This window comes from Euprymna scolopes, chromosome 24 (assembly GCF_053919585.1).
Source record: "Euprymna scolopes isolate OS-2025 chromosome 24, ASM5391958v1, whole genome shotgun sequence".
NCBI classification, from domain to species: domain Eukaryota; kingdom Metazoa; phylum Mollusca; class Cephalopoda; order Sepiida; family Sepiolidae; genus Euprymna; species Euprymna scolopes.
In genome coordinates this window covers 30,113,738-30,118,737 of record NC_136505.1, presented here as the reverse complement: position 1 = coordinate 30,118,737, position 5,000 = coordinate 30,113,738, and the positions used below count along the sequence as shown (strand labels likewise).

The 5,000-nt window shown below is 33.1% G+C and overlaps 1 long non-coding RNA gene and 1 pseudogene across 1 annotated transcript in view; both read left to right on the top strand.

Annotated features, from left to right (window-relative positions):
- The window catches only part of LOC145246635 (uncharacterized), a 282,790-nt gene that overhangs the window by 4,452 nt on the left and 273,338 nt on the right, over nt 1-5,000 (top strand). The gene's annotated exons all lie outside the window — the stretch shown is intronic.
- LOC145247013 (U2 spliceosomal RNA) lies at nt 3,242-3,454 on the top strand (annotated as a pseudogene).

Below are 5,000 nucleotides of genomic sequence, written 5' to 3'. Positions count from 1 at the left end.
ATGAAACCAACATTATATAAACTAACCAAACGTACTGCAGAAGGGACGATACACATGAATCTTTAATTTACGACATGACAACTCGAAATGCCGATCATCGATGTCGTGATTCTCGCATTGTTAACTTTTCCTTGGCCTTTTGACTAAGAACAATGTGTAGTATCTGTTCTAATACTACACAGTCTATTCTGCCCCCAGTCTATGTAGGAAACATCTTTTTATACTTGAGCAATTTTTGAAAAATTATTTTCGTTCCAATTCAGAGTTCACCTTTTAAGAGAGCTGGATCTTCTCCACATTAAAAACGGACCTTGTGTCTAACCTTACACCCTCATGGGAAGGCAAGTCACTGGAAAGCTTGTGCGAAACGGTCAAATGGAAAGGATTTCCCGTGAAGCCTAACATGTTTTATAAATGAACAATATTTTTTTCTATTACACCCACGCCCTATGTACATTTGTAATGCTTGTAAAATCGTCCATACCGCTTTTATGCATCACGCACATGCATCAATGAATGTTTGTTTGCACATGCAGTTATATATGCACCAGTGTGTAAAGCATTTTAAATGTGGTCCAGCGAGGTCACCCGCGCTGCAAACGATTTGCGTTTCCCAACTTAAATATAGGAATAATAAAATCGCAACGCATTCACATTAACCTACTACTACTACTACTACTACTACTACTACTACTACTACTACTACTACTAATAATAATAATAATAATAATAATAATAATAATACTAATAATAATAACTAGCGGGACCTATGGAAATTCCACAGCGGACTCCTTCATATGTTGATGTTGGCATTCTGTGGATGTTCAACGTAAATGCAGACGTCCTGGTATTATTGTAGCTCTTTTGTTAAAACTTCAAAGGTATTTATTTAAGCTAGCAGGGAGGCCCGGTCGTAAAATACGCGTAAATGTGCTTGTATATATTATTATAGAGTCAATTCAATTCTTATAACTTTTGATTTAAAAAATTAGAAAAAAAAAATATCGGTATAACATGGGTGCATCAGCTTGAATTGAAACCGACACCAAAACACATGAAGAAATATATATATATATATATATATATATATATATATATATATATATATATATATATATATATGTGTGTGTGTGTGTGTGTGTGTGTGTGTCTGTGTGTGTGTGTTGATTGTCTTCAACTATAATCGAAACCGAAACCAAAACTTATGAAAAATTCCTAGTAAAATTATTTATAAAAAAAAAAAATAGATAACTTCAGTGCCATCAACTATGATCGAAACCGAAACCAAAACTTATAAAAATTCTTGATAAAATTATTTATTACAAGAAATTGAAGGTCATAACAATGAAACTAAAATCACTCGGAAGGAGAAAGATATAAGCGTGACACACAAAAGAACACTCACGCTATCGCATTAATATATAGATAATATACTATACTATTGAATAGAATTATTGTGCCTATTTACAATGCCTTCCCACGGGACAGAGATAGACACCAGTTTCGTTTTTTAACGTGAAGAAAAGGAACAAAAATTAAAAATTGTTTCAGTCTTGAAGGATTTCTCCTCCACTGACAGAGAACAAGAAATTGAAGTGCAGCATCTGAAGAACAGATGGTATTTATTTGCTCCCCCACTGAGCAAATTAGGCACAAGGCCGTTTTTAATGTGAGGTAAAAACCAGCTCCCCTAAAAGTAGGCAAAAAGGGGGCACTCTGGTTACCAAAAATAATAATTGTCCCAGTATAGAGGGGTTCCCCTCCATTGACTGGTACAAATTATCTTAAGTGCAGCATCTGAAGAACAGATACTACACTGTGATCTCGGCATCCCAGATTCGAAAGAAAACCATTGATTGTTATTAATGAGAGATCACTGGTAAACGGCTGGTATGCGGGCATCATAATCATTGCACGGATCAGGGAGAATAGGAAATCTGAGCAGGCACTGCTGTCACTCAGTGTCCAGAGTAACCTACCGGTTTTATCTGCAAATGATCACCTGCTACTACTTGTAAAAGAACTCTGAGAAATACTTGTACAACATAACAATATGTATTTATGTTTGTATGTATGCATGTATACATATATATGTAGGTGTGTTATATAGTTAAACGTATATATATATATATATATATATATATATATATATATAAATAGATAGATAGATAAATAGATATGTATATTCACACACATATGTATGTGGATGGTAAGTATATATGAAAATAAATAGATATCTAATCTCTATCTATCTGTCTGTCTGTCTGACTGTCTCTCCCTCTCTCTTTCTTTCTTTCTCTCTCTCTCTGTATATATATATATAAATATATATATATATAAATATATATATATATAAATATATATATATATATATATATATATGCGTATGTGTGTATTTAAATATATTTGTAAATAATCACAGACGGCATCTATATCTCTGACTCTGTCTCTGTATGTCTGCCTGTTTGTCTCTCTCTCTCTCTCTCTCTCTCTCTATATATATATATATATATATATATATATATATATATATATATGTGTGTGTGTGTGTGTGTGTGTTTCTTCTCTATCTGTGTGTGTGTGTGTATGTGTGTGTGTACAATTATATTGCGTAGTTTAGTGTGCGGTTCTCAGTATTGTTTTTAAATTGTAAAAAGTTAAAGGAGTAAGAAGCAAAACTTGAAATTTAAGGAATATTGCTTAATAAGTGTCGATAACTATTAATGTCAACCCAAAATATTTTAATTTTTCAATGTAATGTTGTGCCGATATGATGCCATCAAAATAATCTTTAGAATTCTTAAAAATAAAATGAAATTTGGAAAATGTTGATTGATTGATGTCTAATATTATAGTGTTCAAATTTTAACAAAATTAAAGTTATGTCAATTTTTACGCAGGGCTTCTACACCTAATTATATTTATTTTACATAAAACTAAATCCAACTAAATATAGCACACTTTATGACAATGTACACCTCGCCAATGTTATAAAAGTTTCATAATGATCGCTTATTTCATTTCATAAAGGAATATGTAGTACAAATTTAGAAACATATAACTATACTTTTCTTTATATACATATACACACACGCATATATATACATTTTTCAAAGTTTAAAACATAATTTTAGTAAAGTGTATTCCAATTCCTGCTGTAGCTGTTAATTTGAACCTGAAATCATAAAAAATTGACCAGTCATTTAAAAATGTAATAACATGCCGAATTGTCAAGTGTCTAATGTAATCTTGGCCTTTTGGCCAAGATCAAAGTGTAGTATCTGTTCCGGCAGATGCTGCACTTAAGATAATTTGTACCAGTCAATGGAGGGGAAACCCTCTATACTGGGACAATTATTATTTTTGGTAACCAGAGTGACCCCTTTTAGGGGAGCTGGTTTTTACCTCACATTAAAAACGGCCTTGTGCCTAATTTGCTCAGTGGGGGAGCAAATAAACACCATCTGTTCCGGCAGATACTGCACTTAAGATAATTTGTACCAGTCAATGGAGGGGAAACCCTCTATACTGGGACAATTATTATTTTTGGTAACCAGAGTGACCCCTTTTAGGGGAGCTGGTTTTTACCTCACATTAAAAACGGCCTTGTGCCTAATTTGCTCAGTGGGGGAGCAAATAAATACCATCTGTTCCGACAGATGCTGCAAGCTATGACTAGCTATGACTAGCTATGACTAGCAAAGACCAGATGTGGGGGCAACCCCACATGCCTGACCTTTAACCAGCTCCCATTTCCCACCTCTCGGGAGCTGGTCCCCTTTTTCCCTTCCCCCTCCCTTCACTCCTCACATTAAAAATCGGCCTTGTGCCTAATTTGCTCGGTGGGGGAGCAAATAAATACCATCTGTTCTTCAGATGCTGCACTTCTATTTCTTGTTCTCTTTCGGTGGAGGAGAAATCCTTCACGACTGAGACCATTTTTATTTTTGTACCTTTTCTCATGGTTAAAAAACCACCCTGGTGTCTAACTCTGTCCCGTGGGGAGGCATAGTAAATAGGTACAATTTTAAAGGCCTGTACAAAAAAAAAAAAAAAAAAGACTGGAAATCATTAAAGACACGTCGTATATTTGATATATAAACGACTACATGTCTCTCTGGCTATCGGTATGTCTGTCTGACGGTCTGTCTCCAACATTTACAAACTCTAAGACTACCGAAACTAAAAGCCGCAGAGCCGCGCTAGGGGCCTCAAATGATTGGATTTTTTTCTTTTTACAGGGAGTTCTTTTATGGGTTAAAAGTCGGTTAAAATAGTTTTTAAGGAGTCAAAATCGTTATACATTTTGTACATTCATCTTAGTTTCTTTTTAATTTTTAATTTTAATAGGTTTATATGCGTTTCACATTTGTACAATTATAACGTCAGTAGCTTTAAAAGGTACAGTTTCGGTTTCGATTTTAGCTGAAGTCACCTGGATACTTTTGAAATCACGATTCTGTAATAATATATATGAAATACGCACAAATTAAAAAATCATATTAAAGTGTAATTTACGCCCGGGCAAAGCAAGCCCCCGTTAGTGTGAGTGTGTGTGTATATATATATATACATATATATTTTCAAACGACATAATGTTTGGATTTGTCCGAATAGTCTTGAAACAATTGTAACTAACGATGAAATACACCATTTGTTGCTATCAACCCATTGTTGTTAAAATAAATAAATATATATATATATATATATATATATATATATACTTAATTTACTCATATAAAATTAATATACGAAAGTATAGATTTATGCGTAAACTTTAAGTATTTTCTTCAAAAGTGCTCAATACGTAGGTAGAGCTAGTTAGTAATTTATAAAATATATATGGCGATTAAGCTTATGCGTCTGAAGAGTCCTAGAGTGGATGAAACGCAGAATATTCAGTGTAGCTTAATCGCAATATATATTTTATAAATTACTATATATATATATATATATATATATATATATATATATATATATATATATGTGTGTGTGTGTGT